Source organism: Hylobates moloch, unplaced genomic scaffold, assembly GCF_009828535.3.
Source record: "Hylobates moloch isolate HMO894 unplaced genomic scaffold, HMol_V3 SCAFFOLD_17, whole genome shotgun sequence".
Classification (NCBI taxonomy): Eukaryota; Metazoa; Chordata; class Mammalia; order Primates; family Hylobatidae; genus Hylobates; species Hylobates moloch.
This window is the reverse complement of record NW_026652292.1, coordinates 31,728,497-31,746,049: the sequence shown is the minus strand read 5'-3', so window position 1 is coordinate 31,746,049 and position 17,553 is coordinate 31,728,497. Positions and strand designations below refer to the sequence as shown.

The window sequence follows — 17,553 nt, the reverse complement described above, 5'->3', positions numbered from 1 at the left end:
TTTTAATCTTTGGATATTTTTAGCAGTTTTTTTTTTTTTCTAAAGAAAGAAACGTAGTTTTCCCACATATGGACATGCCATTCTTCCGAGGACCCTTAAGTTGACCCCAGGAGGAGCCCTAGCGGCTGTTCCTTATTAGAGGCCCGTTTTCAGCAGGAAGTAGCCAGAAAGAGTCCTCGCCCAAAACCCCCTAACAGCAGTTAGTGTGATATCGCCACAGGGAGGAACGTGGTATGAGTTATCAAGAAATTATTTTAGGCAGATAGAGAGGAAAAGGGGTCCTTGGGAAGTTTTCGTTTTTTAACGTATCTCCAGAAAAGTTTCTTGTAAAGCCCAGGGTTTTAGAGCCAGGCCGGCAACCTTTGATATGCAAATGTAGGCCATTAGAAACTGGGTTCACAAAACGCGCTGATTCCAGGGGCCTTCTTGCCCTTGCCCCACATGCTCCTGGCAACATGGCTGCCCCCACATATCCCTACTTGTGTGGAACGTCACGGTGCCCCACATTTGCATATTAAAAGACTAGAGTGGGAGCGCCCCCTTTTTCATGGGCTACGTGAATTACATGCCTAGTCAAACCAATCCCCTGAGCCCTAGGCAAATCAAACACCGCCTCCTCCAGCCTCTGCTTATATACCTGGCTGGTATCTGCAGCAAGTGGGGACTTACTCTTTCGGCTTTGGAGCGCCCCTCTCCGTCTGTCTCTGCACAGGGAAGCTTCTTTCTTCCTTCTTCCTTCTCCCTTTCCTTCTTGCCTATTAACCTCTCCACTCCTTAAAACCAAAAAAAAAAAAAAAAAAAAGAAATGTGGTTCTCAAAGAAGACAAATGAAGCAGCAATGACAAAACGTTCCCTATTTGAGAAGGAGGAGAGAGAAAAGGAGCCACGGCAGAAACCGTTAGGTAACACGGGGTACCTTAAAATGGCGCCGTACCTTAAGATGGGGCCGGTTCCGGGTTCTTCTCCCCTCCTTGACCGGGCACTGTCTGAACCCGCCAAAGGAGGGCCAATCAGAAAGAAGCATCTCCCGCCTTCCCTTGGGCCCGCCCCTAGCCCAATCCACGTAGGCCCAAGGGATATAAAACCCAGCACACCAGCAGCCCTCTCTCTCTCTTCTCTTCCTTCTCCTCTCCTCTGTCTTCTCTTCCTTCTCCTCTCCTCTGTCTTCTCTTCCTTCTCCTCTCTCTGTTCTCTTCCTTCTCCGCTTGATACCTCCAATAAAGATCTCTTGACCGCGACCGGTGTAGTCTGGTCTCCGCCCGGCCCCTTTCAGAAACGAACAGAGGAATGCCACAGATAGAGGGGAGCCAGAGGACGGCAGAGGCCTGAAAGCCAAGGCATGAGAACTTCAAGAGGAGGAAGTGAATCGAAGCCCAATGCTGCAGACAGGCCTGGAGGGCCCTCCCAGAGAGCAGCCAGTGAGTGGTAGTGGTGAAAGCCAGGTGCAAAGGGATTCAAGGGAGCCATTTTCCACTCTGCCTGTGCATTTTTGTAAAAACAGAGAAGTCAGAGCCCCATTCTAAACCTCCTGCATTAGAAGCTCTGCAAGTGACACCCAGACACAGTACATTTTAAACACTCAGGTGATTCTTGTTCACAGCCAAGCTTGAGAACCAGTGAGTTAAGGCACTGAGCGGGTAGTAAGTCAGGAAAGCTGGTGTGTGTAAGTCATTCTTTCACTAAGTTTGGCAGGTAAAGAAATGAGTGAATTAAATTGTAAAGCCATCAAAAGGGTCAAAGAAGATGTGGGAAGTTGTAGGTTGAGATAAAGAAGCCTGTGGGGCAGAAAAGATTAAATATGCAAGAAAGGTAGAGGAAAGGGAAAGGAAAAAAAGGAACTTGATGTTTCTAGACTTTGTTAGATGGCACACATTTTACATATGCCATCACCATTATTATTCCTTTGACTGGATTTTTGAGCCATATGTTACTATGTCCAATTTACAGTGAGAAACCAAGAATAGCAGGGACCTAACCCTGTGCCAGTGCTGGGCTCTTCCTCTGCATCAGGCTGAGAACCAAGGTCTTAGAGGAAATAAACGGATGTGAGGCCCAGGACTCAGGTGGGGAGTCAGCTTGGAAAGAAGGACAAACATGTCCGCTAAGACAGATGCAGAAATGAACTAGAGGACATCAGTAAAGAAGCTGCGAAGCTGGAGCACATCAGTGCATAGAGAGAAGGAGATAGTAAAAGAACCACCGTGGGGCAGAAAGGGAAAATATAGCAGCTCACCGCGGATTTCATCATCTCAGGAAAGCTGGGGCAAGGTAACTCACTGACCATGAGTACCCGTGGCTTTGTGACAGTTCCCGTGTGCTACACAACAGAGCAGAAAGCCAGCCCCGCCCTTCTTACCAGTGAGGTATGGATTAGTCACGCAACGACCAGTCTGTAAACCAAGAGTACAGACGAGCCGAGCTGCCTGCGGCTGAGTGGGAACCACAAGGAAGAAAATCCAAGCCCCTGCCTTCTAAGAGCTGACAGTCTGGAGTTACCCAGAGTGATTTTCTATTTCACTAACTGTTAAAATAGTCTGATTAGAACAACTACTGTAGAACTGAGTGACCCTTTGCTTTGCAAAGGTCATATAGAAATATTCTGCCACTGAGGATCTCATGTCGCCCAGTGGTTCTGAAAATAAATAGAAGTTGCGTACCTTCATGGACACCCATGAATGAAAGTAAATATACCCTAATCACAGGAAGCATGTGCGGTCTGCACGTGAAAGATGCGTCTCCCATCAGCTAACAGAACCAGGTGGAGTCTATGTTTTAACAAGGACATGTTATTGATCAGGAAGCATTAGGTTATTATGCCTATGTAGTTGCTTCTGGGATTCCAGTCCAAAAGGATCACCAAAGCATCATGGGATTTTCAGTGTCTTCCTGTGGCTTGGCTAATGCCCACTGCTAACTGTGATTTCCCAGTTATTCCAGAGTGGCAGTCAAATCAAAGGGGAAAGCCTCATGTTTCAATAACTTAAAAAAAAAAAAAAAAAGAAACGGCCAGGCGCGGTGGCTCACACCTGTAATCCCAGCACCTTGGGAGGCCGAGGTGGGCAGATCATGAGGTCAGGAAATCAAGACCATCCTGGCTAACACGGTGAAACCCCATCTCTACTAAAAATACAAAAAACTAGCCGGACATGGTGGCACGCGCCTGTAATCCCACCTACTCAGGAGGCTGAAGCAGGATAATTGCTTGAATCCAGGAGGCAGAGGTTCCAGTGAGCCGAGATGGTGCCACTGCCATCCAGCCTGAGCGACAGAGCGAGACTGTGTCTCAAAAAACAAACAAACAAACAAAAAAACTCAATAACCTTGGTTTAAAGTATTCCCTTGGTGGCCCTCTGGGTTGTGTAACAATCGGATGCATTAATTATTATGGCATCAAATGACACCAGCAACATACATAGTCAGAAATAACTATTTGATTCAGGCAGGTGCTATTATTTGTTTCAGTACTGTTAAATGTGGGGTTTTTGTTTTTGCAAGAGAAAAGGCGGTTGTGTGTGGTTTCAAGAAAAAGAAAAGTCAGAACAACATGCGGCCCATTAGAAAAGATAAATTCTTTATTTGTGGAAAACAACAGAAGTGGGGCTATTTAGGCACCACTAATGTTTATGTATTATATTCATATGGCAGAGAATAAACACAGCACCCTGGAAGTTTGCACTCTGGGTATTAAAAAAAGAAAGCAAAACCTTAGGTCACTGACTATCTTCTTTTGCTCCTTTCTATCTGACTCCTCAGGCAAGGTGCAATTCAAATCCCTGGAGAACCTCTCAAATATTGTCAAGCTGCTGTTCAATGTTACTCAGAAATCAGGAAAGAAATTTGACACGGAGACACTCCACATCTTGGCTGCCTGGAAAAATATCATCTTTGAGGTCATTCAACTCACTAAGTCATTTTTATTATTGTTTTGTCTGTCTATTTTCTGGTACAGTCTCAATGAAAGATGTGTGGCTCTAATCATGCAAAACCGATCTGGGGGGAATCAGTTGTTTCTTCACGTCTTCGCAGAATTCCAGCTCCCCCAACTACCTCCGTCGCCTTGTAAAACTGGCAGGCTCTGGACGTTTTGCATGCTGAAGAAAATCACTGTTTTGCCTCCAGCAAGGAACATAAATGTTGCAACACTGACTCCTCCTCTCATGAAGAAAGAGTGAACAAGTGCACCGAGTTGAGCTTCTTCTCACAGAGCCACCGGGCTGGGGACCGTGGAGCTGAGGCTGAAATCCCCAGACGCCGGTTTTCTGGGCTGGGCTTTCTGCCTTACTCACTCCTTCTCCCTCTTTGTGGATTTTACCGACCGTTCGCGAAACAGCTTCCCACACAATGGAGCTTCACGTCCTCGTGCAGGAAGTGCTCATCGACTGATGTGGCAGACTTTGCTCCCCGGCAAAAGTGAGTACCCATGGCGAGCTGAGGCCGCCTCCGACGGCGCGCGGCAGGGGCGGCGCGGGCGGCCGCTGTCCGAGATGCGGGTTCGAGGCCCGCGTGCTGAAGGGGAGCGCGGGGCCGCCGGCGCGGGGTGCTGGAGAGAACGCCAGCCAGGAGCCACAGCCGGCAGCCGGCGGGGAAGCCCGGGATCCGCCCGCCTCCCGCCCGGATGTCCCTTCTCAGAGGGGCTGAAAAATACTCTTAAGGTGCTTTGCCTCCACCACTGCCCCCAACCCCAGCTTTTACAAACTGCACTCGGCTCGCATTCGCCTTTGTCAAAGGCATCTTCACCTGCATCCTTGAGCATGAGTTTCGGCGTTGATTGTGGGATTCTCAGAATGCAAATTATTTGCGTCAAAATAAAAAGAAAAGAAAAAAAGAGCGGGGAGGGGGAATAGGCGCAGACAGGTGATGTGATGAGAGCCGGACTCGAGACTCTCCCATCAGCAGACGCCGCCGCAGCAGCTTCGCGGGCATCCGGCGGGGAAAGTTTAGGGTTAGCAATGCTGACCCGAAAGGTGTTGCTCCTCCCAAAAGTCAGCGGGGGTAGGGGCAGATGAGCAGCCTCCGGGCCGGAAGCCGGAGCTGGATGGAGGCACCTAGGCAGAGGAATTGCAGCCCGGGAGGAAGCTGGAAGGAGAGCCCGCTGGAGGAGGGAGGAGGTAAGGGAAGGGGAGTTGGTTAAAGTCAGGCAAACTCGGGTAACTGGAGGGCCTGCCCGAGTGCTGCGGCAGGGGAAGGCAAGGGCTGGAGTTCTGGCTCTTTGAGTAGAAAACTATCCTTTTAGTGACCTCTACCTGTATCCTGGGGAAGCAACCCACACTGCCCTAAGAACAAGCAACATAGGGGATTCTATGACTGGACTTGAAAATGGTTGCAAAACATTATTGTTAGTCTGGAGGGATCACTTTATCTTCATTTGTCAAGTTGACCGGGAAAGATTTCCCACCTGAAATCGTGCTTCACTTGACCAGGGAAGTGCTGCTAAGCCCAATCCTGACCATCAGCTGTGCAAACTCGGGCAAGATACTTACCCTCTCTGGGCTTCGTTTTTTTCCTGCAAAGTTTAGGGAATTAATTATTTATATATATATATAAATGTTTAATGAGGTGGAAGTGCTGAATAGTGCAAGAGAGGAGCAGATGAAAATATTAATTTCAGTGGTTCTTAAAAATTAGGGGTGATAGGTCCTTTTGAGAATTAGCTGTGAGTCCTCTTCCTGGGGGAAAATGCATATGGCATGTACATAAAATTTTACATGCAATCCCGGAGGGTTTGTGGATACTCCCTGAAAGCCATGCCTGAATCCCAGGTGACAATCCCTTGTTCCTCCTCCTGTATCAATACCACCCAGCCAACTCCTCGCTGCCGGTTGGGCTGACTGTGGGAGTAATCCACAGCCTTCTTGGGGGTCTGGAGTCAGCCACGCTGCTGAAGGAGACAGCTCCCGTGTCATGGGTGAGCTCCCCACATGCTCTCTCCAGAGCTCTACCAGCCTAGCCTCTGACTCCAGGGGACCCCTCCTCACAACTCTTTTTAATGACTCTCCTAAGGCGACAGTCCTTACCCCTAGAATTTTCTGTCCCACCAACCCTGGAGAGCCATCTAAAGAGGATTGCTGTCTGAATCAGAGTGCTCTTCAGGTCACCTAGCTGGATGGCAGGGAGGCCAAGGCTTTGTTTGGAAATGAAGCACTCTTTGCTCCCTGAGGCATAGTATGAGTAGGCAGCCGTATTCTTTTGAACCTCTGTACTTTGCCTTTAGAGGACTAAGGACTCAGATCTCTGGGGACCCTGGGTGTTTCACTAGCAGTGCCAGCAAGGCACATCAGAAAACACACAGGGCTTTGGAGCTCAAGAGACTGGGCTTCAGATCTTGACTCCCACACTGAGCAAGCCTCTGAGTTTTCCTGAGCTTCACTTTTCCTATCAGCACAATGAAAATAATGCTGCTTTTTTTTTTTTTTTTTGGCATGGTTGTTGGGAGAATGGAAATACTATGAATCATGCCTAGCCCATAGTCAGTGATAAACTGTTTTTATTAATATTAATGTGGCACCATAAGTAAGTGTTCAATAGTCTCATGCTTTTTAGAACAGCTTACTCTCTCTCTCCTATGGGGCTTACATTAGTAGAAGAATGAGTAAAATTAGTTCTGGTCTAGTTATGCTCAAAAAGGAGTGGTGGGCTCAGAATACAGAGTCAGACTGGCTGTTCCAATTGTACAGTGTCAAGCAGAGCACTATGTGTTGCCGGCAAGTAAAATATGTCCAGACCAGCATGGATACTTGACCTGTCTCTCAGTTCTCTTTTGACCCATAATCTTGAGTACAAAACAGCTAGAGCTGTGCCTGCAGCTAAAAACAGCCAGGCATGGAAAGAAGTGTTGTGGCTGGGTCCATCTTCAGAAACTGTAGAGAGAAATGTCTCCATTGTCATCTTTCACAGCTTGGCACAGATGTAGCCAACTCAGCAGGTATTCTCTCTCCATGGGGTCCTGGTGCCTCCATTGCAAGTGGTCAGATGATGTAGCAATGAAAGAAGGAAACATCGGAAACTTAAAAGGAAATTGGATATCCACAGAGTAGCCAAAGATCTATCAGTATACTTTGGTGAGGTATTCCTGCATGCAAAGATAGCAACATTGATGCCTACTATTTACTGAGCCTTTAAGATGCGCTAAGCACTTTCACACATTGCCTCAATTAATTCTCATAGCAAGATTGCAGAGTATGAGTTATCATTTAACGCTTTACCAGTAAAGAAACTGAAACATAGAAATGTACATACACCCCCCACCCCACATCCCCCATCTGCCTAGCTCAGGAAAGGCAGAACCAGGATCCAAGCCCAGGTCTGTCTGACTTTGGCACCCACTGTTTTTCCACTACCCAGTGCTCCCAAGCTCCCCAATATCAGACACTTGCATCAGCCAACTGGATTAAGATTCTTCTAAAAGGCAGGAATAGCCAAATCTAGTGGGTGCTTTTGAGTGGTGTGAACATGTACTTGGCTTGTGATACATATTAACAGGTAGCAACAACAAGATCACCTACGGGAGAATAATATTCCTGACCCTTCCCAAGCCCAGCCATTAGACTCAAGATTGGCAATACCCAACATTAGCAGGTGAGGCTGGCTCTCTGTCACTGACTTCCTTGGTAATCCTTTCAGTTAAACAGAGCCCTGGAATGTTCATTCTCTACCACCTTTAGAATCAGAACACCACTTACCTTTACCTCCCTGTGCTGAGCACGTTTTCATTCATTTATTCGACAAACATTCGCTGAGCTCTGTTTTGTGCTGGGCACTTGATGACACAGTGGGGAATGAGACACACAGGATCCCAGCCCTTGTGGAGCTTCGATGCCAGAGAGAGTGACAGAAAACAGTAGGGTGAACAAATACATAAATAAAATCATTTCAGGTACTGATAAATGCTATGAAGAAAATAGAGGCTGAAGGCTAGAGAGTGACAGGGCGTGGGAGCAACTTTCAACAGGGAAGTCAGAGAAGACTGCCATACAAAGGATACCCTTGAACTTAAACCCACATTTTCCAAAAGGGAGCCAGCCCTGGGAAAGTCTAGGGAAAGGGCTACCTTAGCAGAACTCTCAAGAGAAAGTTCTTAAATTGGAGTAAATGAAGCAGTAAAGCTTAAAGTCTGAAGATGGGCCCTTTAGAAGTTGAGTTGTATATAGGGGGAATTATTGTTTGAATGCCTACTATACTATTCTAGGCTGTGCTATATACTCTGTTTATCTTCCCAATAATCTGGTGAGTTAGCTATTTTTGTTTTTATTTTACAGTTGAAGAAACCGAGAGTCATCAAGGTTAAGGAGCTAGTCCAAGGTTATGAAGCTGGTATTTGAATCCCTTAGTCTATTTCACTCCAAAGCCCACAACTATTTGCTAACACAGCATGTGGCCTTAGAGATAATGTCTTTTGGAGAAAGTGAGGGAGCCGATAGAAGGAGAATATCAAAAGTATATTAACTAGCTGAATGCTGACAATGATTTGTATTTGATGTCCCAAATTCCAGTTAGTGCACCTACAACTGAACTGTCCAATACAGTAGCCACTAGCCACGTGTGCCTATTGAGCACTTGAAATGTGGCTATTTCATATTGAGATGTACTGTAAATGTACAACGCACCCCAGATTTTTAAGACCTAGTATTCCCCCAAAAAAGTAAACTGTCTCGGCCGGGCACGGTGGCTCACGCCTGTAATCCAAGCACTTTGGGAGGCCGAGATGGGTGGATTGCCTGAGCTCAGGAGTTCGAGACCAGCCTGGGGAACACGATGAAACCCCGTCTCTATTGAAAATGCAAAAATTAGGCAGGCATGGTGGCAGGCGCCTGTAATCCCAGCTACTTGGGAGGCTGAGGCAGGAGAATCGCTTGAACCCGGGAGGCGGAGGATGCAGTGAGCCAAGATTGCGCCATTGCACTCCAGCCTGGGTGAAAGAGTGAGACTCCGTCTCAAACAAAAACAAAAACAAAAGTAAACTGTCTCAATTTTTATATTGATTGTATGCTGAAATGATAATTTTTAAATATACTAGTTTAAATAAAATATATTAAAATTAATTTTACCTTTTTCCTTTTAATGTGGCTTAATAGAAATGTTTAAATCACATATATGACTCACATTGTATTTCCGTTGAATAGCACTGATCTAGACTAATAAGTTGACAAATACATGATAGGACCTTTTTCCCCCTTCTTCCAAATGTAACTTCTTCCTCTATTCTTGTGTCAGGCTCCTTCTCATCTGCCCCCATATTCAGTTATTTGGTAAAGCATGAGAGACAAGAGGTCCCTCTTCTTTCTCCCCCACCGTCATGCTGCTGGTTAGCAGGTGATCATTTGAAGTCCACTATACCACGTCACTTTGGGATCTGATAAAATAGACTCAGTGATTATATTCATCACCAAGACCAATCCTCTCACTCAGGTAAATCTCAAGAGGCTTTCAAACATCCTACAATGAAAGGGTCATTTTAAATCTGGATTTAAAGTTTTACCTTTAAATCACTTCCTAGTACATTGTCTTTGTAGTTTTGGGCACTTTGTAAAATCAGACGAGGAGACAACTAGAGCTTCATGTTTTTGTGCAAGGCTCATTAAATAAGTAATCTCATGCAGTAATAAATGTTTCTCCCTGTCCTCTTGCTTAAAACAGCATGAACAAAAAGTAGTCCCAGTTGCCAGAAGGGCTACTCCAGGGGCATCACAAAAGACCAACTTCGGTTTCTTTTGTCCACTAGCTAAAGTGGCCCTCAAATATGTCAATGAAATAAAGATACAATTTTTTTTCCTGCAGTTTCATTTATTTAAAAAAAAAAGAGCAGTCAGATTCTGGTATTGCTGGAGAAAGCCTCTGGAGAGCAAAGACCTGGATTCTGCTTTTGTCTACTCTACTGGTTTGCGTGTTACCCTCTCTCTCCCTTTTTTCCCCCAACTTTCTTCCTTACTTCCTGTAGTAAGTTTGGTGTTGATGAGATAATGCCACAAAAAATGCTAATGGTGAAATTTGCTGTACAAATTGGCCATGGTTATGATTGATAACCTGAATACAAATGGCATCTCTAGACATGTGCCTGCAGGGAGGAATTGCCTTTATGTAGCTGGAGCAAAACATTATGTAAGATTCACTTGGAATAACATTTGTTCATTTCCACTTGAAATCCAAATCTGGGGGAAATGGCAGTAAAGAAGCTGACAAGAATGAATCTTAGTGCATCTGTCACTGGTAGACTGAGTTCTTTCTCTAGTCTGTATAGGTTCCAGAGAGAAAACACCCAATTGAAAAAGGACAAGCTGGTTTTATTCACTGGCCAGAAATGGAAAATGAAAGACCTCTTGCCCTAAAAAGTCATCTTCTTCCCCAGTGGGAAGCTGCAGGATTGTGACGAGTTAGATGTTGGGTAGGGAGCTGTGTAAACACATGCAGGGAGGAAGTACAGAGGCACAGACACAGATAAACATGCTTCTCCATGCATCCTATGGAGAGAAAATGGTGGCAGTTTTCTTCTAGGGGTGGGGAGCCCAGCATTGTAACGCTATGTTAATGACCTAAACGGAACAAGGGGTGGCCACTTCTGGTTCGCACTGGTTTCCTGCAGGCCTCTTGTACTTGGCAAAAGATCACCAAGCTCCTGCGACATCCCAGGCCATCTGGAGTTCTTTAAGCAAGAGTATCTATAGATAAAGAAACTAGGGAAGATAACAATTTAAGAAAATAATGAGCTTTCCCAGCTATTTCTCTAGGGCTGCCCTGGTAATATTTCTACATCAACAGCAACACATATTTTTCAGCATTGTGTAAGCCAGGAAATCTATGCTAGACTCCATGGGGAAAATAGAAGAATAAAACATGGTTCTCGCTCTGGAGGAGCATAGTTCCTAGTTGGGAAGGTGGACAGAAACATAAAAGACCAGTATCATGTAAAGAACATTTTCTAAGTGTTACATAAGTGATGCAAACAAAGTTTTGTGATTCTGGAGGGCAGCATGCCCATAACCTCTAAGGTACATTAAGAAAGACCAAGTAGAAAATGGGTATTGAGGGCTGGAAGCCTAAAGACACATGGAGAGAAGGAGAGAGCCACCTCAAATAAGAAAAAATGCCCAATGGTGTGGCAGTGGAAATGTGCATGGGTTCGGGGGTGCATGATGTGGAAAAGAACAGTTGGCTTAATCCAATGGCTCCAGATCTGAGCTTTACATCAGAATCACCTGGGAAGCTTTTAAAAATTACAAATGCCTCAGCCCCACTCCAGAGCTTCCATTTAATTAGTTTAAGACTGGGGCCTGGTCTCAGTGGTGTTTTCGATTGATTTTGTTTTGTTTTTGTTTCTGTCTCGATTTCCCAGAATATTCTAATGTGAAGTCAGAGTTGAGAATCACTGAGCAAAAACCAAGATTTTTATATCATAATCATGGGACATTGAAAGAAGTAATCTTTTAAAGGCGATTAAATGGACAACCAAGAGTATGACCTTTAATTTGTAGAAATTGTATATACACGCACATTTGTATGTAGTCTTTTAAATTCACAGATAATTCCTCATGGTGATTCTGTCTACTTGGATGATATGGCTGAAAGCCTCTGTAACCAGCTGCCTACTCTTGTCCTCTGTGTACTTTGGGGGTGTCCTACAGTCGATCCTAGCTAAGTGGGGCACAATGGGCATCTCACAGGTGCTCGTTTCCACCAGGCTTTTTGTAATCATTGCCAAGGGCTTTATTATCATGCCTAATGGTGCCCACAGTAGCTATTTTATAAGCATCTGCAATCTTCCCTCACCTCTTCAACTTTACAAATTGAGAAATGGAGTTTAATTACTTGCCTTGGGCCAGGAGACTAGCTGGTGATGAAGGTGAAATGAGAATTCTCAGGGAGGTGAAATTAGAATTTCCAGCCACTGAATTCCACATACCTTATTAAACTCCCAAAGTGAGTCTACCCACTCTCCTGTTGGTGTTAGAATGTTATTTCTTACATGAATGAATTAGTGTCACAGATCAGTAGGTGAAGATGACTGGTTTCCCTAAGCAGCCAACACTGTGATTATCTGAGTGTCAGTGACCCATAGGCAGTCACAGTGGTCCCGAGAGCCCCGTCCCTGATGCCTGGGAGCTCTCAGTCTAGTGAAGTTTGGCCTTACATATTTATAGTTTAGCCACTCTAACATCTGGGAAGTGAAGACTCTGGTTGCTATTCCGGTGCTCCTAGCCCCACACTTTACGGCTGTTCTGATTTCTCTTCTCTGAAGCTCTTGTTCACTGAAAGGATATCAGCTTTTTGCTACACCCCTGAAAAAAAGAGGAGAAAGCCCAGCATTTTAAACAGCTGCTTTTTTTTTTTTTTTTTGGATACAGTCTTGCTCTGTCTCCAGGCTGGAGTGCAGTGGCGCAATCTCGGCTCACTGCAACCTCTGCCTCCCGGGTTCAAGCTAGTCTCCTGCCTCAGCCTCCCGAGTAGCTGGGACTACAGGCACGTGCCACCAAGCCCAGCTAATTTTTGTATTTTTGGTAGAGACGGGGTTTCACCATGTTGGCCAGGATGGTCTCGATCTCTTGACCTCCCGATCTGCCCGCCTTGGCCTCCCAAAGTGCTGGGATTACAGGCATGAGCCATCACACCAGGCCAACAGCTGCATTTTAAAGAATCCTCTATATGTGTTGGGAGCTTCTGGGTTCACTGCCCATGGTGAGATTGCGGGTGGGGATGGAGGTTCTTCTGAAGGACAGTGTGGGGGAAAAGCCAGAGTCTTGGCAATACAGCCTCTTTAGACAAAAAGATAGGTCAATTTGTACCATTCTCAAATGGTTGGGTTTTCTTTTCTCTGTCTCCAAATCCATTACTGATTTAAAACAACTTCCAAAAGCTTTAGCAATAGCAAAAAGCAAGCCTCATAAACAGTGTTGCTCCACACTGATTGCACGTGAGAATCACCTAGGGAGCTTTAAAAACAACTCATAGACTCACTGAATCAATATTCTGGGAAGGGGCCTGGACATTCGTATTTATTTACAGTTCTCCAGGTTTATAATGTGCATCCAGGGCTAGGAGCTACTACTGGTCAGCTATGATCCAAATCTTAATTACTTATTTATATTTCTTGCCTTGTTTTAGAGTCTCATGGTCCAGAAAACCATCAAACTATATTTTTGTTGAATAGCAATTTCATCATTCTGTTCTTTAAAAAACATTATTTTGAGCATAATTTAAGTTTGCTACTTCTATAGAGAGACCTCACACTCAGTAGCCTCATGATTAAAATTTTCTGTGTGCAATTTAGAAATCAGATTGCCAGAAGCTTGCTAATTAATTATGAGATTGAAAGATAAAGGTTAAGCTTTCCTGCCACCTATATATTAGATTTCCCAATTGCTATGTTAATCTTTAGTTAACCAAGACTTGCTTTCTTGTCTCAGCCATTTTAAAGCCAGTTAACTCCGTTCCTGTTCACACCCTTATTAAAAATATAATTACAGCAGTAGTCTCCAGGGACTGTCATTGGGTAGGCTTTACCAAGGTAAATTAGCCAAGAAATAACTAGGCTGCGTAACACCCTCTCAGACCCTGGAAATCATTTTGGTTGCAGAAGCTACTTAGTATCAGAGTAGGCTGGGGTACTCATAAATTTGGATTTGGAAAAAGCCAATTCCAAGTCATTCTAAATGTGGAAGAATCTGTGATTTCGAGAATGATTCTGGAATCAGTTATCCAGGGTCCAGCCAAGTCTGATACACCAATCCTCAGAAGGTTGTATTAATAACAAAAAGAAACCAGGTTTTTGTATTAGATTTGATGGAAGAGTTTGGGGGACAGAAGATGATGTAGCATTTTGTTTTCTGGGGTGCTGAGATTGCGAGATTAAGAGAAAATAAGAAAAAAAAAATTGCAGGGGAGAAGGATGGACAGAGGCCTCCTGTTAGTCAAGTATCATGGGCATCAGAATTTCTTTATTCACTCAACTAATGTTTATGGAGGTTCTGCTTTGTTCCAAGGACCCATTATAGGAGCTGGAGATACAAGGATGAAGTTCCTACTCTAGTGTAGTTTACATTCCAGTAAGAGGAAACAGATATCTACACTAAAAACAAACAATAAATAAAACCCAATAAATTAGTCAGTACTATGAAAAAAATGCAGCGAAGTGAAGGAATAGAGTTTGCTGAGGGCTGCTTTCAATAGCTTGTACGAGTTGCACTGTCTGAAGAGGTGGCCTTCAAGCTAGCACATCAATACTAAAAAGAAAAGCATGCTGAGAGCTGGCAGAAAGAAGGCTTCTGGCAGAAAGAAGGCTTCAGGCAGATAGAAGCCTTCAGGTAGAAAGAACAACAGCAAAAGTCCTAAGACTGAAAAAGGTCTGAGTTGTTCAGGAAACAGAAAGGAGACCATTGTGGCTGGACCCGAGGTAAGAAGCAATGAGGGACAGGTGGGAAAAGAGCAAGGAGGGCCCGAGGTCATGGGATGGAGTTAGGCTGTTAAGTGCTTTGAGAGCCTAACATCCTAACTCACTGGGAGGTTTTCAGCAGGGAAGGACCATGGTTGGCATGGCCTTTGAGAGCTCTTCCCAGCTTCTGAGTGGAGAATGGCTTGAAGACTGAAAGCAGAGGGTTTGTAGGAGGCTGATCGGAAGTACAAGCAAGAGGGAAGGGTGGATCATGCCAAGGTGACAGCAAGTAAGGTGGAAGAGGTGTTGGATTCAGGATGGAATTTGGAGATATGGCTTTCAGATGGAGGGGACCAGTGAAAGTGCTGGAAAACCTATCCTGTTCAAGATGATTGTTCCTGCGCTACCCTTGTTTTAGACCCCTTGTTTTGAACTAAAACAGAATAATATCTAGTGCTATTTAAAAACATTAGGAATTTTAACCTTAACTTGTTTAAGCAGAACAAAACAAATCCCTGCCTGGGGAGAAACTTCTGTTTGCTGCTTTTGCCTCTTAACCATAAAAATTTCATCCTGTCTCATAAGACTATTCTGATGGCTTTTGTTGTTTTTGATAACTGTGCTTTTCGTAAGTGCTGGAAAGGTCACATTCGCATTACTAGTTTATCTCTTTTCTGAGTGTTTTGACACTTTGACTGTGTTTACCAAGGCCTTCCTGCTGTCAGACATTTACATGGGGCTTTCTACCGTTGGTCAGTTTCTCCATATAAATGCTAATATAATCGCAAGCATTCAGTGGGCACTGACTATATGCAAGGCCTTGTTTTAAGAATTTCATGTTTTAACTCATTTAGTCCTTCCAGCCACCCTTTATAATAAAAAGTGTGTACTCTTATTATCATTTTATAGATGAGGAAACTGAGGCAAAAAAAAAGAGGTTAAGTCATATGCCCAAGATCATATAGCTGGTAAGTAGTAAAGCCAGGTTTTGAACTGGATCTGTCTGTAGAGCTCTGGGTTCCTAGCCACTATGTTGTGCCACTTTTCTATATAACTGAAGCTGCCACCTTCAGAAGTAGACTTGTTTCTCCTGCAAAAACCCCAAGGTACCACTAGGAGACACTAAAAGTGGGCCGGGCTTCCAGGAGTGGGACTGGTGGGGAGATGGCATAATCTAGAGGCTGAATGATCCAACCCCCCTCCAGGAAGGCCTCACATCTAAACCACCTGCCATCTGCCAAGGCGGGAGGATAAACCACCCCCCACCCTGCCGCCAACAGGGCACTGGCTGGTAAAAGTTGCCAGTACCAGAGGAGTCTTGATGAAATGCCCTCTCTTTTCCTCAAACTCTTTCTGCCTACTATTCATAGTTTCTGTGTTGTACCCACCCACCTGCCACTTAACAAAGACTGAAGAAACCAGGGTTATTCAACAAGCCATGAAGCAAATTCTAATTGATCCCTACGGTCATCTGAGGCTGGCCTTTGGAAACTTAAAAAAAATATTAAAAAAAGATAGAGAGTTATATTAATTTATTTGTTACCACATTATTTACTTTAAAATTTTGATGGCTTCTCTCCAGTGTTTTATTAGTAGAAGCGAAATAAGCCTAGGAAACACAATATTTCATTCTGTCTTCTCTACCTTTCACTGCATATCTACCTTGGTTTCTCAATAACTAGCATGAAAGTAACACACCTTCCTTCCTAATGATAATAACAACAATGGATTTAGCAGAATTGAAGTTTATACAAGGAAATGCATTAAGATTTTAACTTAAGTAATGAATTCTTCAGCGATGGCCGTAAAGGCAGTAATTGTGATGATTTGTCTTCTATACTATATGTTTAAACTAGTTATATATTTTAATTATATAAGAGGCAATTTTTTTGCTCCAGTTTCCATAGGGTAATTTTCAATAGAGATTAACATGCATTCATTGGAAGTGTTGAATTTACCTAATCCAATCATCAATTTGTTTATTCAACTTTAATTTTCAAAAAAAGTTATTTTAAAATATTATATGATACGTGTCAGGTGTTTCTTATGGTTAACTTTCAAATTTAAAACTGCAAAGAAAACAGAAATCCATATACATAGTTGCAGTAAACTATACTCAATTAAGTTTGGAAGATTGCAGTGGCAACATCAGTTAATTAAAGTTTGAAAGCTATTTCAAATCTTTGCATATTCTCCAAATAACTCAGAATCCTACAAAAAGCTAAATGTTTAAAAAAAATTGTCTTCAAACCAATAATATAAATTTCTTCTTTATTGGGATGATTTTGGTTAAATATTTAGCAGAAAGTAAGGGTGAATATATATTAGATATAGGTATGTCCTAAGCTAAAATCAAGTCGTTTAAAGATCAGAGCAATTAATGGCAGTTATTAGATCACAGGGATGAGTCTATCACCTCCCTCAGGGTTTGATTCAATGGGTTTTATTTTTCTCTTAGCAACTTTTCTTATTTTACTTTTCAAAGGATATCATTGAAATCATTATAATGTTCATTTCTGTGACTTTTAAATTTTTATTTTTATGCATGGTTTAAAATTCATTTAGTTCATTTAAAATTCAAAGATACAAAAGAGCATTCATAAAAATATGTCCCCCTCTCCTGTCCTCCAGCCTTTACAAAAATATACCATATATATGAATATGGGCCCAATACCCTTTTAAGTTATCTCACACGTGAGATGCTATGACTGTGTGAAGCCGGAGCCTACAGACTATTGCTGATCCCCCAGTAGTAGTAGCAGTGACTCTTTAGTGGCCCTGGAGCTTCCTTTCTAAACTCAAGTGTATTATTTAATGTGGCTATTTAGGGATGAACAGCAGTATTTTCAGAGAAAAGTATAGAAGAACAGATGAAATCACACAAGATGCACACATCTGGGTATTGGTGGGCGTGTACTTTCAGCGGTGAGTTTACAAATAATCTAGATAGAGTTAAGTATCAGGTTTAAGAGTCCTAGGATCTAAGCCTGCACGGGTTCAGTCTTCTGCAGGAACTTATGAATGTTGGGGTTCACTTAGGCCCCCAATGCTGGCATGTACACCCACTTTCAGGAGACTGGAGGTGTAAGTTCCTCTCTGCATTTGTCTCAGGTCATCACAGGCCTCAGAAGTTTCTCAGCAGAAAAGGATTGCATGGGTTGGATGTCCAGAAGGATACGTGGAGTTAAACATCA

At 43.6% G+C, this 17,553-nt stretch overlaps 1 protein-coding gene across 1 annotated transcript in view; it reads left to right on the top strand.

The window, feature by feature from the left end:
* The first annotated feature begins 1,219 nt into the window (after positions 1–1,219).
* PRLR (prolactin receptor) overlaps positions 1,220–17,553 on the top strand; it is a 177,536-nt gene continuing 161,202 nt past the window's right edge. The window contains exons 1-2 of the mRNA XM_058430249.1: positions 1,220–1,418; positions 3,754–4,410. The gene's annotated coding sequence lies outside the window, so the exon portion shown is untranslated. The remainder of the gene's footprint in view (positions 1,419–3,753; positions 4,411–17,553) is intronic.